This window comes from Nanorana parkeri, unplaced genomic scaffold, assembly GCF_000935625.1.
Source record: "Nanorana parkeri isolate BGI_ZX_2015 unplaced genomic scaffold, ASM93562v1 scaffold2438, whole genome shotgun sequence".
Taxonomy (NCBI): Eukaryota; Metazoa; Chordata; class Amphibia; order Anura; family Dicroglossidae; genus Nanorana; species Nanorana parkeri.
In genome coordinates, this window is record NW_017308706.1 from 42,942 (window position 1) to 52,806 (window position 9,865).

Consider the following 9,865-nt stretch of genomic DNA (forward strand, 5'->3'; position numbering starts at 1 on the left):
ACTTTATATATATATATATATATATATATATATATTTCATTTGTCAAGTAATTTACATATTCAATAATGTATCTAAAAACATTTACAACAAGCCCAGGCATATCTCATTATAAATGGACAAGTGGTTGCATTATTGAGGTGTTCACCAGTGGTGTGGATTTAAAGGTCATTTCTCCAAAACACAAACTTATACTTTTGAGTGTAATCATTTACTGGTCTCTTTTATCTCTGAAAGGGCTCCAGTGGAAAATATCTGTGCTTGAGTCTTCAGATCTGCCTTACATGCTATGACTGTTACAAGAGAGTCTTACTAGCACACCATATTGTGCTAAGTCATACAGACAAGATACACTGAGGCGGGCAAAGCAAAGCCGGGCACCACTATATGGAGAATCTGCCACTACAGTACCAGAGAGGTAAAATAAACCAGTGGATAATTCAACTCTATCAAGCTACAAAGTCAATCACCAACTTTCCTAAGTAAATCCTTGAGCTGGTGCTACAAGTTTATGGCGTCTGAATTTGCAAAATAGCCTAAGACATTTATATATCTCTCTATACCTAAAACCATACAGATAAGGTGAGACACCCTTTGGCAAGACTATCAGAACATCACAGATGGTTAAAGTAATCAGCATTCCTGTCTTTAGCTCTATAACTTGATTCATATATAAGAGTGATGCTGCCAAGAGAAGGAGAAGTGGACAGAAGTAGGACCCTAAAATGATGTGATGCATCAAGAACGTGACACTAGCCCTAGAAGAAACTCCCTTCCATAAGCCACTCTCTCTTGTTTTATAGCACAGGAATAAGTAGCAGCATACGATCAATGAAAAGCATAAAAGAAATGCAGTAATAAAAAGCATATGAAACAGTCGGATTGTATTGTCTCCATGTAATGTCAATAAAAGTATGACAGGCAAAGAGCAAAATTCAGCATGGCATGGAACTGTTTTCTGAGTGAAGTACAACACCATAAACAAAATTCCTGAAAAGAGGCAAGAGGAGAGCCACAGGAAGGCTATCAGCTTCTTAGTTCTTGATGGAGGTAGAAGTGTCATGTAGTGTAGAGGCCATAATATTGCCAAGTAGGTGTCCACCACCATTCCTGCTGCTGTGAGAACTCCACCACCGTAGGTCGCAGCCAGGGAGAAAAGGAGCAAAACACAAACACATTTCGGGATGTGCATGTTTGTTGAGTTGCATATGCTGACTGCCGTGTACAGAAACAGATATATTAAATCAAAAATTAAGGCATTTCCCAGGAGCATAAACCGAGTTTCTTGACGCATGCTGAAGTTAGAGAAGATTGAGAACAATATAGGAGGTGTCACCAAAACAGCAGCAAGAAAACAGGCCGTGGTGGGGAATAAGAACATCGATATTTCTCGCTGAACTGGGATGAAAGCTCTCTCTGGAAACCAGTAATGGGCTTGATTGGCTAGGAGCTGAGAGAAATTGCCCACTTCTCTTTGTGAAATCAATGAATTGGTACAATCTGTAGAGTTCATGTCACTTCTGTAGAGCCGGATATCCTATAGCAGGGTAGTGTTTTATATCACATTTGAAATTGGTACCGAAATCCTTTTCATCAACCATGTGGAATGAATGTTGGTTGTTCCTCAGAACTAAAAAGCCCCCAACAGAGTATGCCTGTGTTCCAGGTTGCTTGAGATGCTTGTCTGCTCCATTCTGCTTTACAATAAAACAACAGATGGGATATCTGCTTGACCAAGCAAATCATCCAGTGTATATAGACCTAGAAGTGTATACTCAGCTAGTCTATATTAAAAGATTTAGCTGGTTCTAGTCAAGAGCTATCGACTGATCAACTGCAGCTGTCATCATAATATTATTGTTATAGCCATGACAATGACAGAAACGTATAGCAGGAACATATTGTAATGATCGTCGTAATGATGATGCTTCTAGCTCCTTCCATAAACGTCTTTAGTTGCAGATATTCTGTAGTGATCAGTACCAAGAGGTACCCTTATCTTCCAGAAAATTATATATTTCTCAGTGCATCTTGTTGACCTTCCCTGGACCCATCGTCTGCCATCACTATGGGACAGATGGCGTGGTTTAATGATTAAAAAGGTTAAACACAGAAAGACAGATCTATTCTTCCTGTGTGCTGTGCAGCATTTCCTTGTGTCCATTTAAGCTGTGAAAAAGCTTGGCAGAAAGTGCTGGAGCGTACTTTGAACTTACATGTGTGAAAGCAATATAAACATAGAAATAATTTCCAGTTTTCATGACAAATTAAATTGATATTAAATCCTTTTTTTTATTCAGCGCAGTAAATCCATTTTTACTTAATGAGCTTTTTTGTGTTTTAAATTGCCCCATTTTATTTATCTTTTACAGGTTTTATACCGCCACCCTCCCCTCTCCTCCAATTTACAGGTGTCTCCTTTGCCTAGAAGGTTGCAAAGGAGACAACGGTGCGTGCACGCTCCCGGCCAAGAACTGAGTCAAGCTGGGTGCGTCCACCATCACACACAGTGCATTGACAGGCCACACCCCTGTTCCAGCTTCCTCCCTCCTCACAATAATGTGACAGGCAGCTGCAGCAGCCTATCACTGCTGTGTCCTCTGCGCCTACAGCATCCCTCCTCTTCAGCCCAGAACTTCAGGGAAGCAGTGCAGATGTCTTGGAGCCGGCAGCGGTGAACAGGGACCAAAGGTAAGTGTTTGGAGGAGGGGGCATGTAAAGGTACTGGAGTGGTACAAGAGTGCGTTAAGGTAAAAACCACTTAGCCTGTAGAACTACTTTAAAGGAGAACTATGAGGGGAGTGCTTTTCACTCACCTCATAGTTCTAGCCGACCTGTGACAATGAGACTGTCACAGGTCGGCTCAGTAGATCGGGAGGTGAGCGAACACATACTGTACGTGCGTTCGCTCACCACTCGATCCTGTCACAGCCCTCTGCCGTGACAGGGGAGGGGCTGGATTCCCCACTCCGATCCACCAGCGCTGACTGGCGGATCGGACGGGGAAGGGGGCGGGTACAGCTGGCTCTGCCTCTAGATATTTTACAGTCTAGGAGCCAATAAATGCTGTTCCTCCCCTATGCTACTACCCAGAGCTGTGCCTCTTACGCAGTATTTCCAATTTGTTATTGTGCTTTCAACTTATCTGTTGATTGAGATAGTTTGCAGTTTCAAAAAAGAGTGCTAGTTTAGGGCTGACTACACTTTATTGCTGAGTTGCAGTTCTATTTAGTGTTGTCAGTCTTCCACGTATTCTCCTAGCAGGGTTGCCACCTTTTCTTCAAGTGAAACCCGAACACTTTAGCGCTTTTTTTTTAGAATATAGAGGAGAGAGCGAGGAGAGGCAGCCAGGGGAGGGAGTAAGGAGACCAGTTATAGTGGGCTACAAATCCCAGCAATATATTATACAGCAATACAAAATTATACAAAGCTGCATACTCTGTGCTGTTCAAGGTTGGCTCCCTGATGTCCCCAGGTGGCTTGGTGGCCTGTGTGGGCACTCAGATGGGCTTTCGGTTCTCAGGTGGGCTGTGCAACTCTCAGATGGGCTATGCAACTATCGGGTGCTACTCTCAGGGGGGCTGTGCGACTCTCGGGTGGTCTGTGCGACACTCAGGTGGGCTGTGCAACACTCAAGTGGGCTGTGCGACTCTCAGGTGGGCTGTGCGACTCTCAGGTGGGCTACGCGACTCTCAGGTGGGCTCTGCGACTCTCAGGTGGGTTCTGCGACACTCAGGTGGACTGTGCGACTCTGAGGGCTGTCTGGGCTATGATGTCTCACCAGGGGTCCGCAGGCGAAGGAGAAGAGGAAACAGCCACAGGCTGCCCGCAGCTCAGAGGGAGATCTGGTTTCAGGCTGATGCGGTTGCCTGACATTGCGCTTGCCTAGGACCTCGGTAGCTGCATCTGTCAGAAAATTTAAAGTGCCGGTGTCGGCACTGAGTTTCTTGTGTCCGGGTGCCTGCTGGCTGGACACCCGGACACAAGACTCCGAAAACCGGACTGTCCGGGTGAAAACCGGACAGGTGGCAACCCTATCCCCTAGTCAATCTAGTTATACAGTATATACACTATTCATGACGAAATACCAACAGTACAACTCTTAACTGGCTCCTACAGCTCCTCCCATTGGCTAAAACATCAGTGCCACCTCTAATTAGATTCTGAACTGTATTGTTGGCCCTCCTTACCATCTTGTCTTGACTTGTAACTATAATGCCCTTCTTATATTGTAAAGCGCTGTGCAATCAGTTGGCACTATATAATATATATATATTGTGGCAGTGCATGGCAATGCCATGGCGTTATCTCCATTCCTGTGTCCAGAATCTGAGTGGCCAGCGCATGCTGATGGCACAGGTGTGCACAGCCTTTGAATTAAAGTTGTTGGGAAGGGTTCAAGACTCCACTTGAGGTTATGGTAACTGTTAAGTTAATGCCTAACACCCAGCCATTGGTGTCTCCTTGGAGGGAGGTATTGGAACAATGGGATATCTTTGATGGGAGCTCAGACAGCGTAGATTGGGCTAGGTTGCTCAAATGTTTGTTGCCTCTAGGGGGAGATGTATTGTCTGAGACTCCAGAGATAAACAAACATGAGGCATTGGTAAACAAAATGGAATCAAACTTAAAACATGTACTGATGGTAAATGGTGATCCTGTTTTAGACAGTCATGGGACGCACAATATTTCTGCTGTGTCAGAAAGAGGGGCCGCTAATCGGCTTGTAGATGAATGCGCGTCTGCTGAAGCAGCTGATATAACTCATCAGGTGGATGAGTCAAGTAAATATGATGACACAGCAGACATTTTGTCCGAGACCCAGGACAGGGTTAACAGTGATGATTTGGGTGGCTCTAAGGAGCGACAGCCATTGCCGCAGTTGCCAGTAGGAACGGGGAACTGTGAAGTTGCCGGGGAAGAGGAACACTCCCAGGGGTGTGGTTCCTCTACAGATACTGTGCTGTCCTATGATGATAATGGTAACAGAGGTGAAACCTATAATGAAATAAAAAATTGTAAGAGTCTGGTTCCGACTACTAATCACACAAGTGCTGTATCATTGGAACAAGAGGTTTCTGTGTTAGACTGTGCAGGGGTGAACATATCCGAATATAACACTATAATCCTGAATAATAATATTATTTAGGGCCATGTTGACAGGCTTTTATTCTCTTATAAGGGTTTTGCATTCCCGTAAAAAGTCTATAAGAATGTAAAACCCAAATAGGTCAAATGCAATTCTGAAGGTGATCAACTGCAGGTCAAATGTACCCATTAATAAATAATAATGATTTCAGAAGTGCCCTAAACCAGTGGTTCTCAACCACCAGGCCCGTACCAGGCCACAAGCTCCCTCCTGCCGAGTCGGGACCTCCTCTTTGTTCCTGTTAGTGCAGTGGTGTCAGTGCAGCTTGCCTCCACTAGAGATCACTGCTATATATTACGGATGCAACATACAAGTTTCTATACACTGCAGCTCACTCATGTAACATGGCCTAATTAGAAGGGGAGGAAGTGTGCCTGGAAGAAGGTGCACACAGGATGGAAGGGCTGCCCAGACACTGGCTCAGTGATGGTGCCTCCTAGGATTGCACCCAGCTAAACGGGAGCTCAGGGCTGAACCCCAAATGTTTACACTGCTCGTTGGTCACTCTCCACCATGAGGAGCTGGAGAAGTGACAACTATTGATATGCGGGGGCTTGCTACGAACCAAGTTCTCTCAAGCCCATGCAAAAACTGTCAGCGACACCCCCCTTTCTGGCCCAATCAGCTGCATCTAGGACATTCCCCACCCCTTGTTAGTTGTAGCTGTGGGGCACGGAATGCTCGGTTGGAACTAGCTGGGCCAGGGGAAGGTATGTCACTGACAGTTTTGCCCAGACTCGGGTGTACTTGGTTCAAATCAAGTCCACACACATCGCTAGTGACAAAATGCCTTTGGATTAGTGTATACATATATGTACCGGTATGCATCAATATATGTGTGTGTAATTTATAATGTGAGTAGGCTTATAACACTGGCACATGCTGTACTTTTTTAAGTGCAGTGCCGTGAGATGCCGTACAACCAAATCGCACTACGGGGAGCTCAACGCACATAATAAAATGCCACATGTAACATTTTAATGAAGTTCAGAAGAAAAAAACAACCCACTGCTATGTGGCTTGATCGAGGGCATCAGCACGGTCCAGGTACACACACGCCAGCAGCTGTAAACATGCCCTTAAAATGACACTTCTGCATTACAACCAAAGTTTTTAAGGTTTATTCTCATGATGCAAACCTGGAACTGTTGTTCAGCATTGCAGCAGCATGCATGCCCGAATAGCACAATAACACACCACAAAAACAGGGAAGCAGATGCAAGGAAGACAACACAGAAGATACTCTTTTCCATTGGCAAAAAACAAAAACACATAACGCTTGAAAATACATAAACATTGTTAATGCATGTAAAAAAAACTCCACAAAATGCATGATAATCGAGCCGCTCAAGTATGAACCTAGGCTGAATCTATTAAAAAAAGCACTTCACCATTTTGAGGTGCTGCATAAATACATGCATTTTAAGATGAGAACTGGGATCCCATTATCAGAAAAGACACGGGAGACATAACATTTTTATTACATTTTAAAGGCAATAAAAGTTTTATACTTAACACATCACACAATGCTTGCTTTATAGTAATCAATCGATGTATATGTTTATACATTGATCCATACATTCTCCAGAAAGCCAATTTACATTTCTTACCATTTGCAAACATTTGCTGAAAGTCATACAATTAATATAAAGTCGAGTAAAAGATCCAAATAAGAAGGTTACAATACATTCCAGCCAGGTTTACATTCTAATAGCCATGTACACAGCTGAGATACCCATGCAGGTACATTGTAAAGCAGCACTCCTTTGGTAAACTTGAACCCACAATATTCTTTTGCATCCGTTGTCCCCTTCTTGCTGTACTGGATAGAAAAAATTCTGCAATATGAACTATTCATCAAAAAACCTATAAAACAAATATGATTTAAACAGTAATTAAATGTATATTAAATATTACAAATCTGTATAGTTATATAATTTGTCTTCTCTTTCTTTATATGTATATATTTATATATCTGCCAGTGTTGTAGTAAAACAAAACTAATCATAAGATTGGCAGTTGTTGAGGAATGCGAAGTGTTGAAGGTAACATTCTATTTTGGTGCATCGGTTGTTAAATAAACGATTATGTTGCAGTGCATACAGTGTATTTGGCACATAGTAGAATACGTAAATGTCTTGCGCTATAATCCTCTCAGCGCACCACTGCACACCTCTATTGCGCCACATATTGACAAACGAATTTTCTGAGTGGTGCAGATTGGGAGACATTTTGTGCGAAAAGTTGCACTTGGGATATTTTCTTTACAATTACTGCACCAGTCATATTTTTCTTTTTAAAACCTTTAAACTGAACTATCATTTGCCACATCCATAAAAGCAGGTTTCCGTGCGCCAAATATTTGACACATCAACAGTAGTTTATCTGGCCCGATATGCTTTACAGGAGAATTACAGTCGGTACCAAACATCTGTTTATTTTACACTTTTGAGATGCAGAAGAACCTGACCAAGGTTTATTCTCCAGGTATGTCTGTTCAAGACACACTTTACAAAAGCAAACTGTGGTCACTCATACGATTTGGACAGCCTGTAATGTGGAAAAGAAAAGTCCTATTTTGGATATATAGTGCAACCAGAACCATAAAATGTATTCACTGCATGGAATACAGCATTGCAAGTTGCTGCATTTATAGATTCTTAAGATTATTTCCGGTGCAGATTGTATCTTTCTTCCATCATAGAATAAAAACCTTATTATATCACTATGGCATTTAACCCACACATTTATATATAATTTGGATTCTATTATAAACATTCTTTCAGTTGCAGTAAGAATTATAACAATAATAATTTATTGACAGCAAAGTCATTATATATAATTGCCTATTTTACTATGATATATAAGGCCGCCTTCACATGGGGATCAAAATACATGCATCCAGATGCGTTTGGAGCTCATTTCTAAACACACATGGAAGCACGTAATGTCTTTCTATGGCTGAATTCACACTAGACATTCAGCAGTATCTAGATGCATTTAGTCCAGTCATGCTTACATAAACCATACCTTTCAATTGACCCTGTTTTGGCACCAAACCCCTCTGTCCCTTCTTAATCCTTAGTTGCCCATATTTTTGTTCTGATGTTTTATTTTAATGACAAAAATGTTTTTGTACACTAGACCTTTCATCCAACTTCTAAATGATAGAACTAGTTATTTTGAAAAGCCAATATAAAGTAAAACCAGTGATAAAAAAAGGAAATTTGCGTGTTTAATCAATCATTTTACAAAATAATTCTTCATGGCCTAGGTAACTGAGGTGGTGGCAGGGTGTGTATCTTTTTTTTTTTTTTACATACTTTGTACTAAAAAGAGTCCTTCCAGGTATGCATAAACAATTTTGTACATCCACGGACCCTTTAACTAGGGACCCCTTCCCAGATCCATTTTTCTTGTGTCTAGATTTACTTACATTCACATGTATTTAGCTACAGAAAACAAGACAAAATGGTCCCTGGATGCACACATGTCTTGTTTATTTAAATGCAGCTAGACTGAACATCTGGTGTGAATTCAACCATAGAAAAGCTTTACATACGTCCAGATGCATTTAGAAATGAGATCCAAACTCATCTGAATGCATGTTTTTTTTAAGCATGTGTGCATGAGGCCTAAGTTTGTTTATACTCTCCCATATTAATTTCTCCTGTGTTTAAACATGGAAGGCCCCTGTGTATGAGGCCTTAAGTGTATCTAAACCCAGAAGCAAAAATTTAATACAAAGAGTACACAAGACAGAGAGGTTTCTATTCAGTCTATGCATAGACATTGCAGCATCTGAGATAAGATATTCTGGGCTCATGAGTTTTTGTATTAAAGCAATGTAATTTATATAACCTATTGTGTACAGTATTCTCTTTTAGTGTCTGTTGTGATATCATTGGAAACGTGTATTATTTCAGTGTTTTCATACCTGCACACAGATAACAAAGACGTATGGCACATGCTTATGCCGAACTCCAGGCAAACACTAAAATCCAGTTATATATTGATTTTAAATATTTAGAAATACTGCCTGGACCATATCTTACAATTGTCTTCTGTCTACCCTCTGCACAACAGAAATCAGACTATTTGTAATGTGAGCCCTATGTGAGCCTGTAGGCTCTATTTTTGATTAAGGTTTAAGTCTATTTGATATTAGGTTGAGACCACTGTCACTTTTTTTGCCGTATTTGTCCCATTGGGCAGATTTTGACTGTTTGGGTGGAGTTTAGCTTTAAATTGTAAAATAATGAGTAATGACTGCAAGTGATGGCCGATACTTTCATTTGCAGGAATACATATAATTTTTTTTTAGTGCCCCTCTGAAGAGCAGTCTCTGCTAAATGTTTGTTTTCATATTCAAAAAGTGAACCGAGAGAAAGAAGAAACAGAAGTACAATATCTCTTCCCGGATACGAAATGTTACAAACTTATAAAGCACTGTGTATCTTGTGTGTTGTCTAGCTTAGCTGCCTTAGGTGTAGTTCTGTTTTCTTCCATGTATTTTATACAATGACCAGAGGGGATTGTGAGTCATTGGAATTGAAGAGCAAATCGTTTAGTGTCGACATTGATCCCTTCACTTTGTCTCATGTAGTGTTTTATACTGTTACATTCTCCACTGTCTGTTCTTTGTTATAATAAACCTGCAAGATAAAAAAAACACAATGTAATAAGCCACCTCATTGAAAACAAAATTGAATATATAT